This window comes from Tursiops truncatus, chromosome 10 (assembly GCF_011762595.2).
Source record: "Tursiops truncatus isolate mTurTru1 chromosome 10, mTurTru1.mat.Y, whole genome shotgun sequence".
Lineage (NCBI taxonomy): Eukaryota > Metazoa > Chordata > Mammalia > Artiodactyla > Delphinidae > Tursiops > Tursiops truncatus.
The window spans coordinates 11,489,815-11,516,735 of NC_047043.1; the positions used below are offsets into that span (position 1 = coordinate 11,489,815).

Genomic DNA, 26,921 nt, shown 5'->3' on the forward strand with positions numbered 1-26,921 from the left:
TGATCGGTGACTTCAGGCTAGACCTTCTGAGATGGAGAGACGTTCTTCCTCCCCCTCCCCCTTCCCAAGCCAACCCCTCCAGGTTCCTGTCCCTCTGAGCCTGCACTGTGTTGGGGGCTGGTCTGCAGAGGGCCCGGCACAGTTCTGAAGAAGAGGCTGCAGGAAGCATTTCTCACTGGGCTTGACCTGTCCATTGGAGTCTGCTAAACTAGAGAGCAAGTCCCTTTCTTCCCCTCAGGTGAAGTGAAGCCTTGGCCTTCTCGCCGCAGAGAGCACACGGAAGGGCCTAGAAAAAAGGGAAGCCTTTGACTCTTGTACCAACCAGAACTGAAGGAATGCCTACAGCCCGGGGAGGACACATGTGGGTAGCCAGCCTACTCAAGGGAAGAGAGACCAAGCAGATACCCGCATTCAACCTGGATGATAATGGCAGGAGAAGGTATGGATTCTTCTTCTAAGGCATAAATTACATTTTAATGGTGGCTTTCAATGCCTGAAAAGAAGAAAGACTAACATGGGAATGTTGACCAGTGGTCAGTGTGGGAAATATTCTTTAAAAGAAGGGCTGTAAAAATGCTTGTTTAAAATCACATCAACCCGTAGCTCTTACTCACTATGCACTAAAGGGTTTAATGAATGGATGGCTCTGAAAAATACTTCTCATACTAATTGGAAAATTGGAATACACTTCCCAATTTGCCTCCCTCAGAAGGACAGCAATGCCACAGGACTGTCAGTATTACAAATCAGCTGGGGTCACGCAAAAGGATGGTATCCCATAGGCTGACTTGATCAAATGGCATAATCGATCAGAAAAGGGGAAAGGACTATCTGAGTCCAACAGGAACACAACTTTTGTCCAGACGTGGAAAACCAAACTGGCAGATTGGAAAGACTAGAATTAGCCCTCCCCTGGTGTGGCAGGATGCCTGGATCTGATGACAGCTGTTATCCTGAAAGAGTGACAGGTACACTGCAGAAAGAGGGGCTTTCCCTCACTCTATGGAGAGCAAGTTTTTCTGTGGATTAATCAGGACCAAAAATATTTCAGGAGAAAGCACACCCCAGCGCCTTGAGTCCCTGCCTACCGTGGGCCTGTAGGTCTCGCCCTTGACGCTCAGTAGGGTCTGAATGGCAACTGGATGTGGTCCAATGTTTTCTTCCAAGGGAACATAATTACAAGATACATGGTATAAACCTCTGACCCATACCTCAGATCTCAGCACATCCAAGTTACAGGCCCTTTACTGGTGTTTGAAATAGCGTGCTGTATCGCCCCCGTCAGAAAAATTCTCACCTTTCTTTTAGGCCGCCTTGGAGCTGAAATCAGCTTTATATTTCACCATATGGACCTAGAAGCCAGCCGATTTTCGGGCAGGGGTGCGGGGAGGTGAGAAGGGAGCAGACACACGAAGGTGAGAGGCCAAGGACAAAGGAGAGCTCTGAGAGTGGGTTCCTGCTTGTGCCGCTCCTGGCGGTTGATCCCCATCCTGCCACTGGGGGCCAAGAGGTACCCCATCAACTCCCACTCTCGCTAATGCTGGGTTTCTGCTACGTGCCGCCCCAGGGGTCCTATGGCCAAGTCCCCACTTGCACTGAGTCCTGTGAACACAAGGGCAGTGTCTGCCTCGTTCACACTTACGTGCTGAACAAAGTGATGTACAATAAAGAGCAAACATCTGAAAATCCTCAGAAGACATGGAAAACAGGAGGCTTGTTGGAGTCTTGGATTGGGAGTCAAAACCCTGTGTAATCATTTTGTCTCTACCACTATATAACTGTGACCATAGATAACTTACTGAACCTCTCTGGGCCTCTGTTTGGTCCTAGAAAGGCCATAACATAACACAACATAACATAACCTAAAACCTAACATTAAGTGTTTGGCACACGTTAGAAAGACATTTTTATTATTTCCCTTGTGTTCCCCATATTTTCGTAAAACATGTAAAAATTTGTAATTTTAAATCTGAAACAAACTGCATATGCTAATCCCTTTTCCCTAAGATAGCCAGTATTACCATTACCATTCTAGTAAAAGCAAAAAAAAAAAACCCCTTAGCATTTCAGTTACGCTGTGCCCTCTTCCCCCCAGATAAATGATGCCGTTTCTGTTAGACATCCTGAAGTATTGAAAAGAGCTTGAGGACTCCCATCACTACACTCAGGCACTCCAGCCCTCTGGATATCCCGGGTGGAAACCATTTCACTTGATGACTAATAAACTCTAAAATTCAATTATTCTGATAACTTAATAGATGCCTGCAAATTAGTACAACCTGAAGGAAGCAGGCTGGACACCTACGGGAAAGTTTAGATTCCCCTTATACGTGGAATCTAAAAATTTGCTACAAATTTACTTATTTGCAAAACAGAAACAGACTCACAGACGTAGAAAACAAACTTACGGTTACCAAAGGGGAAAGGGGGTGGGGGGATAAATTCGGAGTATGGGATTAACAGATGCACACTACTATATATAAAATAGATAAGCAACAAGGATTTACTGTATAGCCCAGGGAACTATATTCAGTACCCTGTAATGAACTTTGTATAATGGAAAACAATCTTTAAAAAAGAATATAGATATATCCAAATATATACGTATACCTGAATCATTTTGCTGTGCATCTGAAACTGACACAATATTGTAAATCAACCATACTTCAATTAAAAAAAGAAAAGAAGAGAAGGGCACTTTCAGTTCTCAGCAGTTTGAGCGTTGAATACCACTTTCAAATACATTACTGTTGTCGTGCTGATAACATTTGCAGGCCAGTAAACTATTCCTCCATCTAATAATTGACTAATAACATTTACTGAGTGCCTCCTACGTGCATACTAAGTACTTTTCTTCTATTGTCTCAATTACCCTTCCCCCTTCAATGCCAGAGCCTTACATGGTAGGCACTAATATTTCATCACCCCCATTTTCCAGATGAGGGAATTGAGGCACTAAGGGTAGAGCTGGGATGACACCCAGACTGCCTGACCCCTAACCTTTTTCTGTTATTGTTCCCCGACCAGGGATCGAACCCGTGCCCCCTGCATTGGGAGAGTAGAGTCTTAACAACTGGACCGCCATGGAAGTCCCTGACTCCTAACCTTTATGCTACACTGCTTCTTGACATCCCTGTTGGCTGTTAGATTACCCTGTTTGAAATCCTCAGTAGCATCTGTATTAGCTTCCCAGGGTTGCGCTGACAAATCACCACAGACATGAAATTTATTCTCTCACAGTTCAGGAGGCCAGAAGTTCAAAATCAAGGGATCTGCAAAGTCGATTCCTTCTGGAGGCTCTGATGGAGACTCCCGTTCCATGCCTCTCCCCTCACTTCCGGTGGCTGCCAGCAGTCCTAGAGTTCCTTGGCCTGTGGCTGCATCCCTCCAGTCTCTGCCTCCCTCTTCACATCTCCTTCTCCCCTCTGTGACTCTGGATCTCCTTTTCTGCCTCTTAGAAGGACACCTGTTGTTGGATTTGGGACCCTCCCAATCCAGGATGATCTCACCATGGGATCCTTTCCTCAATTACAAAGGAATTCCTCAATCTACAAAGACCCTTTGCTAAACAAGGTCACATTCACAGGTGCAGGAGTTTGGCACTTGGACATATCTTTTGGGGGACAGCCACTATAGCATCCAACAATCTTCGCCTCAGTCTTTTCATGAGTCTTATTTTCATACAATCCTGTGGTTCTTTTTTTTTTTTTTTTTTTTGCGGTACGCGGGCCTCTCGCTGTTGTGGCCTCTCCCGTTGTGGGGCACAGGCTCTGGACGCGCAGGCTCAGCGGCCATGGCTCACGGGCCCAGCCACTCCGTGGCATGTGGGATCCTCCCGGACCAGGGCACAAACCCGTGTCCCCTGCATCGGCAGGCGGACTCTCAACCACTGCGCCACCAGGGAAGCCCCTGTGGTTCTTTTTTGAAGGATGGTGGTAACTCCTATGTCCCAAAACGTAAACCATACAAGATTTATCACTCTGATTACATAGATGTGACAAATTTAAAAAAGAGAAAGAAAACAAGAACAGAGAATATGTAGAAATGATAGAAGACATAAAAGCATTTATTCAATTAACAATTGTTTAGAACTCTGGGTCAAGCACTGTGCCAGATGCCAGTCCAAAAAAAGAAAGACATGGCACCCTCCCTGGGGAAGCCTGAGGTTCAACTTGGGGGGACAAGGACTCAAGGGCAATTGCAGTGCAATTAGAGAAGTGGCGTCAGGTGCATGGAAAGGCTTGTGGGATCACAGAGAAAGGAGGAGTTAGCGTCCCCCGGGTCAGGGTGAGGCTTCCACAGAGCAGGTGACATTTGAGCTGCGCCCTGAGAAACGAGTGGGAGTGTGCCTGGGTGGGAAGGAGCCCAGGAAGGGCATTTCAGGCAAAGGACTGAGCAGAAGGCGAGCTGCAGGTGCTGGAAGAGATTGACAAGTTCAGCACACAATGTGCAGTTCGTCACCAGGCCCCATTTTCATCCCGTCAGCCTTGGCACCAAACCCCTCAGTGACCTTACATCATCTAAGACATACAACCCGAATCCGGCCCCCGATAACGCAGCTCAAATCACTTCTTCCCAACATGAAGCCCGTGCTGCAGTCCTCCTGTCCCCAGTCTGTCCCTTATAAGGAGTGACGGCTCCTGCCCAGTGGCTCCTAGGATCCTGCTGGAACTGCCACATGAGGGACGCTCCCAAGTCCCATCCGTCTACAAAACAACCATTCTTGGAGATCCTTCCCATTGGCCCAAATTCCATATAAACCAGCTTTCATTAGTAACATCTAAAGGCAATTCTTCAAGCTCAGAAAAATTGGCCTTCACATATGGAGCTGTGTCCAGAGGGTGATGACACAGCATCTTTCTAAGGAAACAAAAGTTGGCCATTGTCAACCCCAGCAAGCCAAAAAATATGTTTTGTCTTTGAGATGAACAAGGAGAAAATGCGGGTGGTGATGGTACAAAGAGGATAAGGGTCTGTTATCTTTTACCCACAATTCTGAAATTCAAGGTGCTCCCCAAACCACTAGTTAAGTCCTAACTCACTGGGTGTCCAGGGCTGACCTGAATGGATGTGAGCCTATTAATAGTCTGTCTCTTTCACCGCGCCGTCTGTGCCTTTGGCTTCAGAGTTAATAAGATGCTTGATTACACAATGCTGCCGGACCTCTACCAGGGGTGTTAGGTAATATTCTGTGTCCTGAAACTCACTTGGCTCCAGGGATTTGGGATGTGAGACTGTGGGCCTGTGCTTGCTACATCCTGCCGCAGGTGGTTTTAATGATCGTGTTCCCTGGGGCTGTGTTTATTCTTAGCTGGAGCTCACTTGAGGGATAGCCTGGTTAGGGTCACTGACAAATCTTTGTCAGCGGCAGGTAAGATAGACACCCTCGGGCGGGCGAAACAAGCAAAGCCAGCTGGAGAAGAGAGCGGGCAGCAACAAGCCTAACTCCACCCCTTCTCTGGGTCTCAGTCTTATCACCACGAGGCCATATATCAGCAAGTGGTCTTGACCAGTGCAGATTGAATTACACAAGATGTAAATAACACAAGATGTTGAAGGACTTGGAACCTCCACCTCCTGGCCCTGCCTCACATCACACCCCCAGATGTCTTGGGTCCACACATACCCTCACAGCTTCATTAGAATGATCGCAGCTCTCTGAAGGTCAGCCACTTAAGACATCAGCAGTTGGCTTCCCTATGCATGAGGGCCAACACACACACACACGCACACACACACACACACACAAACACACAGTAGGATTTTTTAACATAGGCACGTGGGCTTATGTCCCAATTCTTCTACCTGCCAGATTTGTGAATGGGAACAATTTAACTCATTCTCACCTGCTGCATCATTTAAATGGTTATAAGAATTGCCTCTAACTCTTCTTTTCAGTGTCAAATAATAAACTAGACGTGATAGTCCCTGTAAGCAGTAAAACGATATACAAAATGTCATCACTGTGTTCATTATTATTTTTAAGGTTAGAATATTAATTATACTGGAATACTTATTCGTTAAGGCAATACTTCTCAAATGTATTATCAGGGGGCACTGATGTTCCAAAAGATGTTCTGCTATTAAAATTGAACAATGACGGTCTTTCTCACCCTCCAGGGGAAAAAAAAAAACCCATTCAATCAATGACAGAATTTTCTCAATACTAAATTTACCATCAATTAGGTTTTTCTTAAACATTAGGGTCCAGTTCTACTTGTCTTAAAAGTCCTATGAGTCAGATGACACTCATGTGTTTAAAGAATAACTTGTGCTTAAAGAATTACTCTCCGGTGCCATTTTACAAAGAACACCTTGCCAGGAAGATGCTGAGTGCCGAGGACGCACATATGAATACAAGGGTACAATTCCTGTATTCTAGAAGCTGAGTGGTAGGAGAGAGGTAGTGTGAGTGTAGAGAGGCGAACAAGCAGTTGTATTAAAATAGAAATAAAATCAGAGACACTCTGATACCTGTGTGTAAAGGTCTTACCTGGGCACAAAGGAGGGAGTGTTGTTCAATTCTTGGGGATAGAGGGTGGATTCAGGAAATGCTTCACAGGAAAAAAAATGACACCCAGGGCCAAGACTTAGGAAATGTTGAGCAGTATCATACTCTCCCACGGCCCCATCGCGTGGGCTCCCTACGGTGAGGCTAGTTAGCGGACTTACCAAAGGACGTTTTCTTCAGCAAGATTCAAACTCTGGATGCTGCTTTGAAATTCAACATTTTCTAAGTAGAAACCCCATTACCGCAGAGCCTAGCAGTCTGAGTTATAGCCGGAGTGCAACACGAGTGGCTAGACAAAGATTAATTAAGGCAGTGGGTTTGAAAGGACAAATGAATCTTGACGTACAAACATAACAAATGTGTGTGTCTAACACTAATTAGCAATAAAAAAAAATACTTATCTTCTAAATACACAAAGCACATATTTTCAGTGACAACTCATTCTACGCTTAATCCCCACATAAACATATAGGTCAAAGAATGCTTGGGTCAAATCTGTGCTTTCATTCCCTCGGTCCACATGGGCTTCACTAACTAGCCCACAGTGAGGGGAAGAGAGTCCGTATGGGCCCATTTCGGGGAAATGCTCATTTGCAAACGGGCAGATGAACGCCAAGGACCACCTCTCCACTCATAAAGCAATCTGTAAATGTGCAAAGGCTTCAAAGGCAAATTAGTATTTATATGCCTACTCCTCTGCATTTTCGGTCTTTCCGTTTTAAGGTAGAATGGCTTGTGTAATCCCTCTACTGAAGACCAAAGAGTTTCTACTCAATCTAAATTGAACTAAACAGTCCTGATTCTGCAGAAAGGGTTAAGAGAGCCCCAACTCTGGGTTTAGTGAACCAGTTACCTAATTAATTAATTATTCAGGGAGTCCCCCGTGTCCTGAACACCGCTAGGTATTGTGTGCTGGTCCTTCCTCAGAGAGGACTTCCCTCACCACCTCATCAAAGGTACAACCCCACACACACATTCTTTGCCCTCCTCCTGCTTTATTTTTCTGCATCACATTTGCCATTTCCTAACTTTGTATATAAATGTGTTTTTTTTTTTTTCTATCTTCTCCACATGCAAAGCTCCATGTGATGGAGACTTTGAGAGTTTTATTTAATTCTGTAAATTCAGTCATAGAGTAGTTCTTAGTACATGGTAGGCACTCAGTAAGTACTTGTAAGATGAGTGGATGAATGAAGTTGAATGAATAACTCAAGAACAAAACAGCCCTGGGCCCCCTGGGATTGGTCTCTCTGTTTGCAGGCCAGTCCCCTCACTGTTGAGGACCGAGTCTCCTCGATGGGGAGTCTTCCAAAGGAAGTGTTTCAGGGAGATGCCACCCCTCACTGTGTGGGGAGGTATAGCCAGTGGCTAGAGCTGCAGATAAACATAAGAAAAAATATACTGAGTCTGAGGCTCTCAGAGAGGCTTGGAAGAGAATGCCCAACCCGTGGGGAGAAGAGAGGAGGCTTTGCGGGTGGGGATGACTCAGCGACCTTTGTCAGGACATGATTTTTAACTTTCCACCCACAGACACTCTGGGTTGGCCAGAGAACGCTTGCTAAACTCTGACAAACTGTGCCTACAACTTGACGATTGTTCTCTTTCTCCCCACTCTCTCACTGCCTTCTCCTTATGCCATTGTGTGCATTGTTTCTGAGAAGTCTGTGAGGAATAGCTGAGCAACGGAGGCAAACACTTATCGCTGTAAGCTAGTGCAGCAGTCGACCTTTGTGGATTACATTCCCAGCATCATTTCTCCTTCCCTTTCCTATAGGCCCTGGGTCTGGGTTGGCCATTGGGATCAACTCTAGAGGTGAGATATATGATGTAGGGTAAGGGAATCAGCATTATTCCTTCCCCCTGGCCACACAGATTGGTTCAGGCCAATGAGCTTCAAGAAAACATTGTTGGGGATTTGTGAGAATGAAGTTTCTTAGTTCTTTCAGTGACACCGTTGTCCACAGATGGGAAGAGGGAAGCGTGTAGTCCAGGATTTATAGGCAGCCATCTTGTGACCCCGAAGTAAGCTAGCCTTGAGATGAAGCATAACCACAGAAGACAGATAGGAGAGAATGAAATAAACAGGACCTTTGGTGACATTACTGAGCTAAAGGAAAATTGCTTAGCTCTGGGTTTTTCAGTAGATGCACGTCAACATATTCCATTTATTATTTGAGTCAGTTTGAGCTGTTGGCGAAGCTGATAACTGCCCAACTCACACATAGGTTCTGATTCTTTTTCCCAATTTAAGGTCAACTGGGGGAGTTTGTCTTAAAAAGTGAACTCAGGGGAAGATAAATTTTTCATTTCCCCAGCTTTTATTATGGATAAACCATTTGATTTTATGACTTGTTTGGGATGAAATCCTGTACACTTGCATATTTTGGACTCAGAAAGAGATCTGGAACTTTGAAACTGAAATATCCCACTCATAAACTGACAATCAAATATCTTATGCCAAAAGATTCTTCAACATTAACTGGTACTTATAAAATATCCTTTGAAATACGGCTATCTAGAGAAGTTAAATGTGTCTGGGGATTAGAACAGCATTTATTCACAGTCTCTTCTTATGCTGGTTGAAGTGTTTCTAATTGATTTAGACGTGTGGAATGTTTGAGATGGGGGGAACAGGGTGCCGTGGTTAAGAACAAGGCTAATTTGACCAAGTTCAATCTCAGGCACGTTAGTTAACCTCGTTTTAGTGGATATTGTTGGTGGCCCACCCAGCATTCATGTCCCCCCTTCCGCTTTCCTGGCGGAGCCCTGATTTTTTCTCTGCCATGCAGCCAGTGTGACTCGGGGGAAGCTAACGACTTCTCTAGCTCTGGAAGTGGGTCTTGATGTATCTAAACCAATCACAATGTTTTTACCCTCCTCTTCAGCTCATGATACATGACACAGATCAGGCCAACAAAATACAAGGGGATTTGCCCCCAGAGTTTCTAGGACAGTTCCTCTAAAAGAATTTCCAGAAGCAATTCCCTCCCTGAGGTATAACGTAGAGAAGAAGAAAGCCAGGTGCCCTGACTGCTGCTGACGGCCAACCCTTAACCACGAGGAGACACAGCCTTAGGGATAAAGTCCACACTGCTGATGGCAAGGTGGAGAGATGGAAAGAACATGGATCCTTGAAGTCAGTCTTCTGGACGAATGATCACCCTACTCTAAAGTCCATTCTGCCTTTGGACTTCCTGTGAGCTGTGTGAGCCAAGAAATGTCCTTATTGTTTAAACCACCTTGAGTTGGATTTTCCATTACTTGCAGCCCAAAGCACCCTCACTGTTAAGCTCATTAAACCCTACTGCATAGAAATGTTGGGTGGAGTAAATTTGACAGTTCATGTGAAGTGCTTAGCAGAATGCCTGGCTCATATAAGTGCTCAATAAATGGTCACTACTATTATCTAACCTCTCTTTTTACAGATTACTTGCCCAAGTTACTATAGATTTCCTATAAATTTTGTGAGATTAGTCCAAATGCATCAAACCAGGAAGAGGGCCAACTCAACAGTCAGATGGTTAAGTCAAGAAGGTTGATGGAACTTCCCTGGTGGCGCAGTGGTTAAGAATCTGCCTGCCAATGCAGGGGACACAGGTTTGAACCCTGGTCCTGGAAGATCCCACATGCCTCGGAGCAACAAAGCTTGTGTGCCACAACTACTAAGCCTGTGCTCTAGAGACCGCGTGCCACAACTACTGAAGCCCATGTTCCATAACAAGAGAAGCCACTTCAATGAGAAGCCTGCGCACCACAACAAAGAGTACCCCGGCTCGCTGCAACTAGAAGAAGCCTACGCGCAATAACAAAGACCCACTGCAGCCAAAAATAAATAAATGAAGAAATTTATAAGAAGGCTGATAACCCAAGTGCCAAGATCCTAGAGGCAGAAAAATGTCAAAAGCCAAAAAGAAGGGCTTCCCTGTTGGTGCAGTGGTTGAGAGTCCACCTGCCAATGCAGGGGACACGGGTTCGTGTCCCGGTCCGGGAAGATCCCACGTGCCGCAAAGCGGCTGGGCCCGTGAGCCATGGCTGCTCAGCCTGCGCGTCCGGAGCCTGCGCTCCGCAGCGGGACAGGCCACAACAGTGAGAGTCCCGCGTACAGCAAAAGAAAAAAAAAAAAAAAATGAAGTCTGGGGCTTCCCTGATGGCGCAGTGGTTAAGAATCCTCCTGCCAATGCAGGGGACACGGGTTCAAGCCCTGGTCCAGGAAGATCCCACATGCCGCAGAGCAACTAAGCCCGTGAGCCACAACTACTGAGCCCATGTGCCACAATTACTGAAACCCGCGCGCCTAGAGCCTGCGCTCCGCACCAAGAGAAGCCACCACAATGAGAAGCCTGCGTACCACAATGAAAGAGTAGCCACTGCTCGCCACAATTAGAGAAAGCCCACACACAGCAACGAAGACCCAACACAGCCAAAAATGAATAAATAAATAAATAAATTTATTAAAAAAAAAAAAAAGTCTGGTTAGACAAGACTGGAATCAAATACCTTGCAAATGGAGTGAGGTAGGGACAGAGTGGATCTCCAGGGTACCAGGCTCCCAAATGACAATTCCACCCTGTCCTAATAGGTCCAGCTGGGGGCTTAAATGGAAGACCCTGCAAGACAGCATGTTAGCAGCAGAATCTAGTTAAGCACGAAGATCTTATTCTTGCGCCCTTTCCACTACATTAAATTCAATTCCAGCCCATGGGCATTTATTTTTGTTACATTCAGAAGAATCGTCCTAAGTTACTTATAGTTATGGAGTGCAAGAGGCAAAGTGCCCACTTCCAACTTCAAAGTGAGTTAGTGGTTATCCTGGGGCGGAGGGGAGATAAACTGGGGTGTTACATCTACATTGCATATTCCTATAATGACTGAAGTATCTACAAACATGGCAAATTTTCTTTTTGTGCATCAAGGAAACTGGTCCATTTGTTTAATAAGCATTCATCAGTCCCTGCTCCTGCCCCTTTGAATTAGGATGCGTGATTGATTGGTGAAGAGCTACTCCTTCACACACAGTTTTCTGGACCACTCCAAAGCCCAGGCAGCATTCCTAGGCCTGGCCCCTTTGTGTGGCCTTCCCAATGCTCCCACCTCAGAACACTCTGCATTGCCCTCCTGAGCAGCTGGACCACTCCAGGAAAAGCGGGCAAAGTGTCAGCCCGCACAGTGTTCTGAGCTACCCAAGGACACGTGTGGCAGGAAGGCTGATCCCGCCGCACCTGTGGAAGGCTCGGGTGCACACGTGCTGTTCTCTGGGCACACTCCCCTTCGGTCAGGTGCCTTCGGCTCACTGACGTTACAGCCACACAGGCCAGCCCTGTACTAGGGCGATGGCGGAAAGCAGCTTTCCTCCCTGTCCCGGGCCCTGCTCCTTGACTGGTGGGACATTGTTCCTATCTCCCGCTCACCCCGGCACACCCTATCATTGGGCACTTCCCCATCTCCCAGCCTCTCTCTTCTCACACCTGCTCTAGGGAAGGATCTGACAAGTTCAATCCCATTCAGGACACCTCAACAGCCTCATCCATTGTTTCCTTTTTTTTATTTTTTATTTTTTTTCGGCTGCGACTCACAGATGGCAGGATCTTTGTTCCCCGACCAGGGACTGAACCCACCCCCTGGGCAGTGTAAGCGAGGAGTCCTAACCATTGGACCACCAGGGAATTCCCTCCGTTGTTTCTTATATGTCTCTGGAGGAAACTGCAGCTAGACCCAGTCACCAGCCACAGTACAGGATTATGATGGGAATCATGCAAGCCTCCTGGCATATTAAGGTGTCTTAATTTCCACCAATAAGACTCATTCCCAACTCTGGGTGTCGTTTTGATCTTCCCAGTCACCCTGGTGACAGGAAGTCTCCTAGAAGGGTTACCCACTAAGCTGACTCAGCTCATACTTTACAAACCATAAGAAAGAGAATCTAAGTGATAGAGTTATTATAAAGATTAATTGAAATAATTCATGGAAAGAGAAAAAAGAATGTCCCAAGTCTGGTGGCTCCAAGCCAAATGTATCATTCTATCCCCTGCCCGAACTGGGGAGTTTTCCTGGGTTACCCTCGCTCTGCAGAGGACGGCAGTCCCATCCGCCCAGTCACTCCACTCACTTCTGTTTCCTTGCTCTCCCTTCTTCCTCACCCCCACCCACTATTGATGACAATAGTAGCGACAGCGACACAACTGAACATAATGTCAAGCACTGTGCCAGCACAGGCTTTGGAGCTGGGCAGACCAGAAATCATTTAAACCCCAGCTTCATCACTTAGAAGTGGCATGACTTCCTGTGAGTCTGTTTCCTGTAAAATCAGAATAAAAATAGCACCTACCTCATAAGGTGTCATAACGATTAAATTGTCATTGATATAAACGTGCTTAGCCCAGGACCTGGCACACGAGTGCTTAAAAATGGTAGTTATTAGCATTATTTTCTCCAGTCCTCACAAGAACCCTATAGAGTAATGATTGTTATTCTCATTTTAAGGACGAGGAAATTGAGGAGGCCAGGAAGTGACGTGACTTGCTGAAAATCCTTGTAGCCTATAAGAGACACAGCGGGGATTTTCAAACCCAGTGTGTCTAGTTCTGAAACCCAAGTCCGGGATCAGTTACACAATTTGTAGAATCAGGTACAAAATGAAAAGGCGGGGGGCCCTTGTTCAAAAATGACCAAGAATTTCAGGACACAAGAGCAGAGCATCGAACCCAGTGGGGGGCCCCTCCCAGTCATGCCCATGAGGCTGGCCCTGCTCTAGCCTCCCAATCGGCCCAGTCCTGTTGATTCGAGCTTTGCTGGATTCCGTCCCTTCCTTTTACTCCCTCTGCCCTGGTTCCAGCAGCTCACACCTTCCTGCTGCATCAGCCTCTTACCTGGTTTTTCTGGCCTCAGCCTTGTCCCTGCCAACCCATCAACCACTGACCATCAAAATTATCTTCCCAGAGAACAGCTCTAATGATACCCTTCTCTTTAGATATTCTCTAATCACTACCCTTTGCTTAACAAAATAAAATCCAAGTCCCTTAGAGTGGCATTCAAGGTCCTTGACAGTATGACCTTTGTCACATGTCTCCCCTGTACATTTTTCAGACCTGTCACACCAGATTATTCCCACTTGCCTCCTTGGGAAATTTTGCTGGGCTCTTTCCTCTCCGCTGACAACACCCCACAATCATCTTTGCCTATTACGATCGCACAGTCTTTGAAGGACCAGCTCAAATGCTATCTCCATCACAGAATCTTACCTGACTTTCCCAAGGGGAATCCATTTCTCCCTCCCCTGGGCTTTCTTGGGATAGTTTTATGCCAGTGATCACTGTATACCTTGTATCAGGGTTAATATGTGTCCAGGCCTTGGGAATTAAGCTGATTCAAAAAACAACCTGGGCCTTTCCGGCTGGGTGAATTCAGCAAGTTGCTCCATGGCTCTGGGTGGGAATAGTAAGGATTCAATAAGATAATACAGGTCGACTATTGTCTGTGCCTAAGGGACACACCACAAAAGTCGTTAGTGGTCCCTTGTCCTTACTAAGAACCATTTCTCATTCATCTCCCTCAATGCCCGACACAAGGCCTCACCCATTGTAGCCAAGTGAATTATTTTGCCCAATTAATTAACCTACCCCTAAGTTTCCCAGCCCTACTTGTACTTCCCCTTAACATTTTAAATGCTCACACCAGCCAAAACCTACGCAGGCTGCCTGTTCTAAATAAAATCTTTATCTACCTACGTTCATTAATAATTATGTTTTGTTTTTAACATAGGGACTGGTTTATATTAGCATCCACAGGCCCTGAGAACATTTTTTAATAGCCAGGAGTCATGAGCTGGGACAATTCTGCCTTCAGCAGGCCAAATTTAAAAAAGAATTATTCCCACAAAAGTTTCTGGATCTCTTCTCCACCTAAGTTTTACTGGCTCTTAACGTTTGGAGGCAGAAAAGCTTTGGTTTGAGTCAACTGGGCAGCTTAACTAATACAAATGAAGAAGGCTTTATTTCCTGGGTTAATGGTATCAGCCCCTCCCAGGGATGCAAGGATGCCAGTGGGGGAGGGAATTTCCCCGAAGGCAAAACCACAGGGTGCTATTTTGAAGGAACCTTCTAGAGGGGGATTCTGGTCTTGAGGTTGCTGGAGGTTTACGCTTCTTCTGAGAGATGATCTAACATGAGAGAGTGCCAGGTGTCTGCGGCCAAGCTTCGGCCACAGTGCCATCCCCACCCAGGACCAGGAACACGATGCTGGTGGTTAGGCAGTTGTAGAGAAGCCCTGTGATCTGCAACTATGGGGGCGGAGGCAAGAGGGGGAAAGGGGACCCTGGTAGTGCTCTGAGGTCCACCGCTTGCGGCCAGAGGTTGCCTGACAGGCACAGCAGAGACTTTTCAGTGCCAGAACTTCCAGATCGTCTAATGCATTGGGATTTTACCAACCCATACTAAACCTGCCCGTTTCCCCCTGGTAACTTACGGGCCTGACCTATGATGAGATCGGGTGTCCTCTAATAAAATGTCACCTGATGATTCATGAGGATAAATAATGATGTGTGGTTTTTGATATTCAGAGATGCTTGTCCTTTCGTCAAACAGGAAGACAGCTTTGCTTTTCTACTGGCCCAGGCCCATGGGTTTCTAAGCCCTTTTGTATCCTGGAACATTTTGTGTGAGAACTTGGCAGCAGAAGGCCTGGCCTCAGTGAGTGAACCTGGGAGCCCATGTGTACAGACTTCCCAAAATAGAGACACAAAGAGAGCAGAGGCCTCCTGGGCTTGGCCGGCTTTCTAAGGCAACAGAGGTGTTTGTGGTCAGTTTGAAAGAGCATCTGAACACCCCTAGACCCTACAGTATTAATTTCCTGGGGCTGCTGTAACAAAGTCCCCATGCTGGCGGCTTTAAACCAGCAGAAATTTATCCTCTCGAAGTTCTGCAGATGAGAAGTCCAAAGTCAGGGGGCGGGCAGGGCCGTGCCCACTCTGAATGCTGGAAGGGAGAATGGGTTCCAGGCCTTTCTCGTAGCTTCTGGTGTGGTCAGCAATCCTCGGCTTCCCTTGGCTGGTAGATGCATCATTCCAATCTCTGCTTCTGTCTTGACACGGTGTTCTCCCTGAGGGTCTTCAAATCCTCTTCCCTCTATATGTGTCTGCGTCTCTTCTTTTCTTATATGGATACCAGTCACATTGCATTAGGAGCCCACCCTACTTTAGTATGACTTCATCTTAACTAACTACATCTGCAATAAGCCAATTTCCAAGTAAGGTCAAAAGGGAGCAGGACCTTGTGGGGCCCTCCTGGGTACAAATCCTTTCTGTGTTCTCTGTTTCTTGTTTGTAAGGAAATAGGCTTCATTCAGCCGCCTTGACCTTCCCTGAGTTCCAAAGGGCACATTCAAACAATTGCTAATCAGGGAAGGGAGGGGATGCAGAAACAAGGGAGGAGCAGTCAAGAAACAATAGTGCAGGGACTTCCCTGGTGGCGCAGTGGTTAAGAATCCGCCTGCCAGTGCAGGGCACGTGGGTTCGAGTCCTAGTCCGGAAAGATCCCACATGCCGCAGAGCAACTAAGCCCATGCACCACAACTAGTGAGCCTGCGTTCTACAGCCCGTGAGCCACAACTACTGAGCCCGTGCGCCACAGCTACTGAAGTCCGCGCACCTAGAGCCCGTGCTCCGCAACAAGAGAAGCCACCGCAATGAGAAGCCCGCCCACCGCAACTAAAGAAATCCCGTGCGCAGCAATGAAGACCCACCACAGCCAAAAATTAATTAATTAATTAATTTAAAAGAACAAAAAAGAAACAATAGCGCAGCCTTGGGGCAGGGTCCTGGTTCCTCCTCAAGAAACATACATAACAGTATCTTTGAGCTCTTCTGCAGGAACTAAGGCCCCACCCAGGTGAAGGATGGTGACTTCAGGCTGAGGGTAAGGTTCCTGGAGCACTGTCCTGCTACCTCACCACCAACCAATCAGAACAAAGTCACACACCCTGCAGCCCTCACTCCAAATTTTGCCTGTCAAAACTTTTCCCCAAAAACCATTGGAGAGTTTGGGGTTTTTGAGCACAAGCCACCTCTTCTCCTTGCTGGGCCCTGAAATAAACCGTTCTCTGCTCCAAACTCCGACGTTTCTGTTTATTCGGCCTACCCCTGCGTCAAGCACACACACTTGTGTTCGGTAATAAAAGCCCCGCCCTCATATTTCATCTAATCCTGATCCCCTCCCAAACACCTCATCCCCAAACACCATCACACTGGGGGTGGGGGGCGGGCGTGGTTAGGGCTTCAACATATGAGTTTTCAGGGGACACAAACCTCCAGCCCATAACAGACGTCAACATATCTTTTGGGGATGCCCTGGGTACCCACCCACCTGAGCAGCTACAGGGATCAGCAGGGACAGTGGTTCGAGGTCTCTGAGCTAAATCCTCCAGTGGGAGGGGAGTCACAACCCCTAACATAGTGTAACAGGGAAGAGCTAAATCGGACTCCATGCTGGATCTCTTTCTTTGACTTTAACCTTTGCTTTTTGTTGCTTTTGTGATTATAATGATACATGACCTGACTCAGGGAACCCTGCCCCTCTGCCTGAATGTTAAACCAAAGTGCCTTTGTTCAGGGAAACATCCTGACCCTGTCCACCTGTGGATAGCTGCAAGAAGGAAGAAATTAACACATCCCCTCCCCAGGAGATGTTTTGCAAGACTGATGGCCCTTTTTACTTTACTTCCTCCCCACCTCTCCCTCTCTATTCTGCCTTTTTACTTTATTTCTCTCTCTGATTCTATAAAAGAAACTGGCATCCAGACCCTGATAAGATGGTTATTTTGAGACATTAGTCTGTCATCTTCTCAGTCTGCCGGCTTTCCGAATAAAGTCATATTCCTTTCCTCAACACCTCGTCTCTGATTTACCGGCCTGCCGTGCGGTGAGCAGAACGAGCTTGGACTCCATAACAATAGGAGTTGGCCTCCTCAGATCAGTCCTTTAATGATCCAGCCATTCGATACTGAAATCTGCATGGGGTGCACCCCAGCCTTTGGGAGGAGCAGGGCTTAATCCAGGAAGGTCATCTCCCTGTTTCTCTTAGGAAACAGCACCAGCTAAAGCAGAGGGATCTGTCTCAGGCGAATGCCGGCGCAGGCAGTGCTCCCGGAAGCTGGTACAGTCTCCTCGATTGGAAACCACCCTTGGGGGCACAGCCTGGCCAGACTAACTGATTTCCCTCCTCAGAGGCCCCGTCACAGACCAGTGCCCTGTCCGCACTGTCCACACGTGTACTGCCTGTTGAGGGGATGCTCCACAACTATCCACGTCATACTGACAGTCCCTGCCCACGGCCGCCACCCCGGAGATCACGTGACGGGGCTGAAGGCCTTCCCGAAGGATGGGCTCTCTTGGCTGGGTCTGCTTTCCAGCCCTCCCTTCTGCCCTCCTTCCCCCAGACCCCAGGTATTTAAGTAGGCGCGTCTTTGTTTGGAAACACTGTGCTCGCCCCTATTAATAATACATCGAGAGGCGCCCGTCTCCAAGGAACTCCAGATGATTCGCAGGCACTATCTAACGAGCCCTCACCCTAAGCCCTGCTCCAGCAAAACCATCAGGGGAGCAGCGGCTGATTCAGAGCTGCGAAGGGATGGAGACCTCCCTGGAGCGCTCCGCGAGAGCAGAAGGCACAATACTTACTCAGGAGGTGGGGTGACACGACTTCCAGGGAAGAGACTATTGTAAAACTCGCCCCTTGCTCCCCCCAAACTGGGAAACTGGGTCGAAAGAACGTTTTACAAAACCCCAGAAGGGCATTCCTTTACTACCTGTACAGGTAAGCCACCACGCCGAGGACGCTGCCATATGCCCGTCAGGGCCCTCAGGATGAATACCCTTGTCGCACACTCACTCTCTGCTCTCCCATCACTGGGTCCCCACCCACCCCTATTACCACCTACCGAAAGTGGGAGGGGGAACTGGAGGGGAGCAGTCAGTGTGACCCATTGGGGGCGCCCATCTTCCCCTGAATTCTCCCCACCTTCCCACCTCACATACTGCCATGTCTAAAGTACACACAACAGCCAGAGTGCTCGAGACCCATGAGGTTAGGCCCCCCAGCCTCCCCCCAGAGAACCGAACGGGCCTCGCACACATGCTGGCATCCTGCACGTCCAGTTAACTGATTTACCCTCGGCACCTGGCTCAGTGCCTGGTTCCCACCTTGAAAGTATTCAATGAATATTTGGGGATATATAATGGGAACACTAATTCCTTTATCCTCTCAAAAATCCTCAGTGGAAGATGGGGCTGGAATTTTTATCTGCACTTTACATATTACCAAAATGAGGCTGAATTGACTGGGGGATTTGCCTGCGGTCCGACAGCTCCCAGGTAGCAAAACCCTGAATGGAACCCAGATCTTCATGCTTCAGGAAGCAACCTTCGCCATCATACCATGTTCCAGCCCACCTGCCCCTCTTGGAGAGTTCAGAGTCCTCACTTTACCAAAACCTTTACAGAATTAAAACTATATATCATCTGTGAGGAAATAGACTGCTGACACAGTGTGAAATAAAAGCACAAATGAGAGAGAGGAACATTTTCCCCCAGGAGACTATTTGGAAAATCAGAACCATTTCTATCATCCTACATTTGCGGAGAGTAGCGTAGGGTCAGGCTGGTGAACAGAAGTCCAAAGGCAGAGTCAGCAATTGCCTTCCCAAAGCTCATTCCAGAACTGACAAGTGTTGATGTTAAGGTTTTACTTAAGTAGAAGTCAAAGAAAAGTTACAAGAATTCTTACACAGCACACAGCAGTTACAAATGTGCAACGTACTTTCACATGCATTATTTCATTGGGCCACATAAAGACTCTGCATGATGAATACTGTCATCCCTCTTTTTATAGTTGAGAAAACCGATGCTCAAAGATTCCTTGCCTAGAGACGCAGAGCTGGCAAATTTCAATCACACTCCAGCCCAGGTGCTCGGCCTCTAAGTTGGTGCTCTTTCCAAGTGTATCACAGCCACCCCTTAAATCCTTCTGTTACAATTGCAGAAGTATCGCCTTGAGTATTTGTTGATGACCTATCTGCATCGGTTCCTGCTGTGTCAGACGTCATTGCTGTTCATCGACACAGCTCTCCTCTCTGTCCAGGCCTGCAGGTGGACTGCACTTTCCTGCCCCCTTGAAGACAGACATCTAGTTGGCTTGCTTTCCCCAGTGAAAAGTGGGCAGGAGTGGTGCCTGGCGTTTCCAGGTGGACACATGTATATGCTGGCGCCGGTCTCTCCAGCTCTCCCCCGCACCACACTCACAGCGAAAGCTCGTGCCGAGACTGAGCCTCCATCAGCCTGGGCCTGGGAATGACCCCCCTGAGCAGGGCCTTCCTGTTGGATCTGCATCAAATTTGAGCAAGAAATGTCTCTATTGTTTCAAATCACTAAGATGGGGGGTTTGTTTACTACTGCAGCATAACACGTTCTGTCCTGACTGACACGCTACCCAGAATTTCCTTTGGAGAATCTGCCCAGCATCCGGGAGTCTTGGGTAGGACTGAATCTACCCCCAGATCTAAGGAATAGACTCCGATTGGCATCTAGCAATCCCTAAAATATTATCCCTTGTGCCACAGTGCTTGGTTTAAGTATGGATGATAACCTAGGCCCATGCCAATCAACTCTTAGTATTTATTTAGAGCAGTTCAGGGACGAACCAACCCGTGTGAAAGTAAAACCTGTTCAACGACTATGGAAGCAGTGCTCTCTCTCCCTCGACGACAGCAAGCCCCTAATGCTTTGGATGACCGGCCTGCCAATGAAGGAGCCCTGCGTGAGGGCAAAGGTGAACCAAGGGCAAACGCAAAACCTGCAGATTGTAGACAGAAAGAGCAGAAGCCCAGCCGGCGCTGGACCTTTCAGAGATGAGCCAGGAAGTCCCCTATTTGCTAAGCCAGTCCAAGGTGAGCTTTTTGACTTGAAATTTAAAAATAACCGTAGCAAAAAAATAAAAAATAAAAAAAATAAAAAAATAAAAAAAAAATAAAAATAACCGTAGCAGACAGTTTCAAACAACTCCCTCCTCAGAATAATAACCCACGGATATAATGATGTGTAGATATTAGAGGTGTTTCTACAATCAGCCCTGCATCTTTTGGGGGCTTAAGTTTTGACTTTTGTGAGGTTGTAGATATTCCTTAGAAAGGCAACAGAAGTGCGTTTTAGAGTCAGAAAGGATTTTAAAGAACATCTGGTCTAACGGCTCATTTTATAGATGAAGGGCTGAGGCACAGAAGGTGCAGTCACACTTCCCTGGACATCCTGCGCCACCGGCTCCCACTGACCTCTGACCCCACGGGTGGTAAAGGGTGCATCTCAGGTCATTCTGGGGAGTAAAAGCAGGTAACGTGCGTACAGCTCCCAGCATCGGGCCTGGCACAGTGTGGATAATCAACAATGGCTGACTGCTTTTTATCAGTGACTCACATTTTAGTATCGAGGGGGGTATAAATAACTGACAGTCCCCTATCAGTTATTAATAGTATAGAGAGACCTCGCCCAGAGCCCGGAAGGAGCCAGGCCCTTGAGCTTGACCCAGTAAGCAGCCACGGCCATCTGCAGAGAGGTGGGTTGACCCTGAGTCCCCGCCTGGAACTTGGGGTCATTCAGGGGCGTGAGTCAAGCACCCCGGGTGTCAGAGTTCCTTCTCACGAGGATCTGGCACTCGAAACTGTGTCCTAAGGTGACAGAAGGTGACCAGGCGTTCCGGAAGAAGCCGAGAAGCCGTGTTGCTGAAACTTTGAGAAACATGGGGCACTTGCTGCTCAGAATAGGCAGTCCCTTCACAGAGAAGTGCTGAGCACAGACACCCAGGGGCCCAGCCCCCAGGAGACAAGGCAGAGCAGGCCCAGAGTAGGGCCAGCCTTGTCAGTAGCGCCTGCGGGACACTCCTGAGCGCTCTTGGAAACACCTGGTAGAGATTCCGCAGGGCCTGGAGGTCCTGGTGAGCCTGCAGGACAAGGGCCCATGATGGGGGAGTAGCTGCAGCAAGTCACAGGGGCCTCACATCTACCAGGGGCTGCAGAAGCTCATGGAGACATGGGCCCCAGCGTGCAAGGCCCAGCCCTGACTTAATAAACAGCAACAGGAGTGGAGCTTCTATCTCCCGGGAGCAGGCAGCTCAGAAGGAGGAGAAAGACTCCGTCCTAGCGAAGCCCAGGCCTCCGAAAGCAACTGTGATCATTTCCTGTCTTATTAAAATCCAGCCCTGCAGAAGGCTTTTGTTCTTGGGTCCTGGTGTTCTCAGGTCTTGGATTAAATGAGCTAACTAACGTAAGCCACCCCTTCCCTGTTCCTGGCACAAAATGAGCATGAAATAAATGGCAAATAAATGGCAAATTCCCTGCTTCTCTTCAAAGTGTGAATCTCATCTGAAGATTAGCGGGACCACATACACTCAAAGGGTCATCCGAAGAGCAGAGGCTCTTAGGTGCATTCAGGGGTTGGAGATGGACCCTCTCCCTGTTAGCTGTGTATCTTTCATTCTCTGTATTTATAAGCTGGACATACTGTAACCCCTAGGCGACCGTACCCTTCTCACTGCGAGGATTAAATGAGATGGAGAAAAGGGAAAGGGTTTTATCAGACACAGAAGGGCTGAAAGGCCTTCACCTTTCCTATCAGCCCAGTGCGTCTCTGAGGTTGGCGCACAGAAGCTGGCAAAGCTCCTTCCCTGGTCCCGTCCTCTCTCTAACAAACACATTTTTTTAAGGAACAAATTCATGGGACTTACCTGATCGCCACTTTGCTCGCGCAAATCATTTTTCCAATCTAAATTCAGTAGCAGCTGCGGCAACTGTAAAATGACTTCCTCTTCTCAATACTTTGCTTCAGTGACAGGAAGAAAATGAGACAAACTGTAAGGGTGTGCTCCACACTTCACTCCATATTATATAAAACCCCGATACAATAATCCTTCGCAATTGTTTCCACAGTCAGATGGGCCAGAGGGCGGGGGGAGGGAGGAGAGCAGCAAAGCTGGGAAGCCCGTGATCGAGGGGCAGCAGCTCGAGAGGCAGTGCCCAGGAAGGGGCGGAGGAAGACTGGCCTAGGTCATAGGTCGCAGGTCAGGGTGGCCATCGCCTGCACCCCTTCCACAGCCACGTATTCTCACCCGCTGTCCACATCCTCTCTCTTCCCTTTCAGCTCTGCAAGTCCACGCTTAGGAAGGTTCTAACAGAAGTCTGGGGTCTCAGCATGGAGTCACCATCCTCCACCTGGGTGAGGGCCTTCGTGCCTGCAGAACAGCACAAAGACACACGTCAGATTATTATGTACATCCCTGAGGAGGAGCTAGGACTCTGTTTTCTCGCCGAACGGTTGTTCCTTGACTGTTTTTCCTTTGTTTCTACATTCCCTCACATCCCTAATTAGTAAGGGCTTGAATCGGCTCTTTGGACCTCTGGGAAGTCCTGAGAGACTAAGTACTGTTTCTACAAACTACAGTGTGCGTTGGGGGGAGGGACACGCGTGGAGGGGCTTTTGTACCCGGGAAGGCCCCCTTTTTCTGTGATACTCCTCCATGTTGAAGGGAACAGGGGGTGGGACAAGAAAGGGAATGAAGTTTTGGGTAGAGAGATTAATCACAAACTCAGCAGAGGAACTTGGTTTTAGGGGGACTCCCGTTTCACCGCCAGCTTCAGGAGAGAAGGGCTGTTGGGTGCACGGGAACTCCCTGACATTCTTTTGACAACTTCCTATAAATTGATCTTTATTTCAAAATAAAAAGGTTAAAGTAAAAGGCACCAGGTTTTTCTCTCTGTTGTTAGAGCATCGTATCCTCCTTCTCCTGTAAGCCTTCTAACGCTTGTTCATTCTTCAGAATCAGCTCAAAGCACACACTCGATAAATGTTTGTTAACTGAGTGAACGAATGGTCCCTGTTATTTCTGTGATAAAGAAAGAGGCCGTGGAATCAATAAACCAACAAAATTTAGCAGTTAACAGCATGCACTTGAAGTCAGGCTACCTGATAGAAATTCCAGTTCTATGGGCTCCTCTAGCTGGGTGACTTTCTGAGTTTAGTTTCCCCAGCCCCAGTAGGAATAGTACTGACACCATAGGCTTGTTGGAAGGATGAAATGAATGCACTGTGATACAGTAGGAAATAGACATTTCATCTTCTCCCAGGCTCCTGACACAGAGCTTCTAAAGCCTTTGGAATTTCCTGAATGATAGGAGCTTTTCTGGTTATTCCTAATAAACCCCTTTCAACCATACCTGAGTTTATGCTAATGAGGTGGCATTTGGTGGGCCCCTAGATAGCTCCGGGGATGGAGGCTGATGGCCAGAGGATTGGAACTCTCAGCCCTACCCCCAACCTCCGGGGAAGTAAGGAAGGCTAGAGGTTGACTTCAATCACCAACGGACAGTGATTTGGCCAATCAAGCCTGCATAACAAAAACCCCTAAATGATGGGTTCTGAGAGTCTCCAGGTTGGTGATCACATGAAAGTGCTGGGAGGATGCCGTGAACCCATCCCCTGCCTTACGCATCTCTTCCATTGGCTGCTCCTGAGTTGTGGGTTTTATACTAAACTGGTAACAGTACTTAACTTTTCCTGAGTTCTGTGAGCCATTCTAGCGAAGTATGGAACCTGAGAAGGGGCGGGGGGGGGGGGGGGAGGCGGTAGGAACTGTGATTTATAGCCGGTTGTTCAGAAGTATAGGTCGTAACCTGGGCCTTGCAGGTGGAGGGAGTGAGGCAGGCAGTCTTGGGGGGTTGAACCCTTAACCTGCGGTGTCTTCACTAACCCCAGGTGGTTACTGTTAGAACTGAATCGAACTGTAGGATACCCAGCTGGTATCTAGAGAGTTGGAGGGTTGGTTGGTGTGAGAAAAAAAATCCCATACCTTTGGTGTCAGAAGTGTTGGGAGTGGAAACAGATGAACTTAAAGTGCTTAAAACAGTGCTTGCACATGTAGTAAGGTCTCAACTCGGTTACTATAATTTTTTTTTTCTTTTGGCTGATCTGGGCAGCATGCAGGATCTCAGTTCCCCAACCAGGGATTGAACCCGGGCCCCCTGCAGTGGAAGCACGCAGTCTTAACCAGTGGACCGCCGGGGAAGTCCTTTGGTTACTATTATTAACTGTATGTTGCCTTTTCTGACCTGTCTCCATCCTTATTCCCATCCCTACCCCCCTCATGAAAACTCCAAACATCCTGTGCTACCCCCGAACCCAGCATCATCTTATCCCGTGTCCCATTTACCTACTGCTGTGCAACAAACTGCCCCAAAACCAGTGGCTGAAAGTAATGACACCATTTTTTTTTGCTCATGAATCTGCGTTTGGACAGGCTCGGTGAGGACGGCTTTTCTCTGCTTTTGCCGGCATCAGCTGGGGTGGCTTGGAGGCTGGGGACTGGGATCTTAAGCCATATTCACTCACATGCCCTGTGCTAGACACAGGCAACAACTGGGACCGTCACTGGGGCTCTCGATCAGAACACAGGCCTGTGGCCTCTACAGGCGCCTTGGGCTTCCTTATGGGGGCTGAATTCCAGGGACAAGTGTTCCAACAGGAAAAGAGCCAGATGGGAACCATATCACCTTGAATGACCTAACCTTGGAAGCCACACAGTGTTACTTCCTCCAGTCTATTCATTGAGGCCATCACAAAGGTCCTCCAAGCTCAAGATCAGAGGAAATAGACTCCCCTTTTGAGGAGGCAGTGGCAGGATCTGAAAACGCATGTAGGACCAGAAATAATACTGTATTAGCCATGTCTTTTATTTTCTGTATTCTGATGCTTTGATATCTGGGGCCTTGCTGACCTTGGAGAGACTGCCCTCCCAGGGTTAACCAATTCCTAGAGATAATCAACAACTTACCCGCAAGTGCACTTTTCAAACACACACCAGCCAATCCACAGCCCATACCCCAACCATCCCCCTTATCAGCTCTCACACCCTGGGCCACTATGTACCTGCCCTAATCACCCCAGGGCCTGGTACCAGACCATGAGGGGCAGCCCCTATGCCCCAGCGCCTGATGAAATTATTCAGACTAGCCACTCATAAGCCTGTCTTTCCTGCCTCACGGTTCCTTCCCACAGAAACCACTAGAAAGGCTCGGACCCACATTTTCTCTCTCCCTCTGCCATCTTGATGACACTGGTGCTTTCCCATGTGGCCCCTCGGGGCAGGGCTCGCACCCTCCTCTTGGAATCTGTGAGTATAACAAACTCTCTTTTCAGTGGTAACTATCCCCTGATCTCTTAGCTATGCCTCAGATTTTCTATTAATATACCATATTTTAGAACAAATACTGTGGCCATTTGGGGGAAATACAATCTTCCACACTCTGTATTATAGTTGATTATGTACTTGCCTTTCTCCTCACCTTGACTTTGTTCACACAGAAAACAGACCTTTCTTTTATCTCCTTATCCCCTGCGCCCAGTACATAGGAAGTACCCGTTAAATGTTTGTTGACTGACTAGCTGACTGAATTTTTGATAGCCACATACCACCTTTGTCCTCCTTATTTAGTGTCCAAAGAGAAAGGATTCTGCAAATTCCTTGACACACCCTCTGCCACAGTGGTTGCTTGCTCAGGCTGTTCTCTGTCTGCTCCGCCATGCTGAAGCACACGCACCCCAAAATCACAGCTCCTGTCACCTCTGCTTCGTGAGGTTTCCCGGGATAGAACAAGCCTCCTCTGAGTCCCAGGGGCTGGACATGTGAAGGCAGGGTGGGAACCCCTGAGGTGAGTCTCATCACCAGAAGCCTGCACTGGCAGTCAGAACACGGGGAGAAGCTGGTCTCTGAATCACCTGCAATTGTGCATGCACACAGCTGGAGTACCCCTCATCCCGGCAGCTCAGTCACGCTTTGTGAAACGAACTTAGGGAAATTTCTCCAGTGCTAAAATCTCCAGGTAGTCCCCACAGCAAGGGAGTCATGCCCCCCAGCTGTCCCCATCCCAGAAAAGTGGACAAACCCGCAAGACTCTGCATAGACCCCCAGGACAGCACCTGGATTCGCTCTGGCAGAGGGGGCAACAAGCAGGAGAAAGGCGAGGGGATGCTCCTCCATCCTTTGGGTTTTTGGTCCATTCTCCCACTCCTCCTGTGAGGGCAAAGGCTTCGCAAAAGCGCCAATACATTCCTCCTCAGGCCCAAACGGTGTATGTGGGGAAGAGAGCACCTTAGAGTAGTTTATAGCAAGGCGGGGAGGTCAGGAAAGACGCCCCGCACCTCCTCCGCCTGAGTGTCAAATGCTGGAATCCATTTGACAATCAACAAAATCTCTGGGCTTCCCTGGTGGCGCAGTGGTTGCGAGTCCGCCTGCCGATGCAGGGGATGCGGGTTCGTGCCCCGGTCCAGAAAGATCCCACATGCTGCAGAGCGGCTGGGCCCGTGAACCATGGCCGCTGAGCC

At 48.0% G+C, this 26,921-nt stretch overlaps 1 long non-coding RNA gene across 4 annotated transcripts in view; it reads right to left on the minus strand.

Annotated features, from left to right (window-relative positions):
- The window catches only part of LOC109551557 (uncharacterized), a 628,536-nt gene that overhangs the window by 593,864 nt on the left and 7,751 nt on the right, over positions 1-26,921 (minus strand). For 2 of the 4 annotated variants that reach the window (XR_012334348.1, XR_012334346.1), the window contains exon 1: positions 22,273-22,620. This is a non-coding gene — a long non-coding RNA (uncharacterized lncRNA). The other 2 variants (XR_012334345.1, XR_012334347.1) reach the window with 2 other exon arrangements.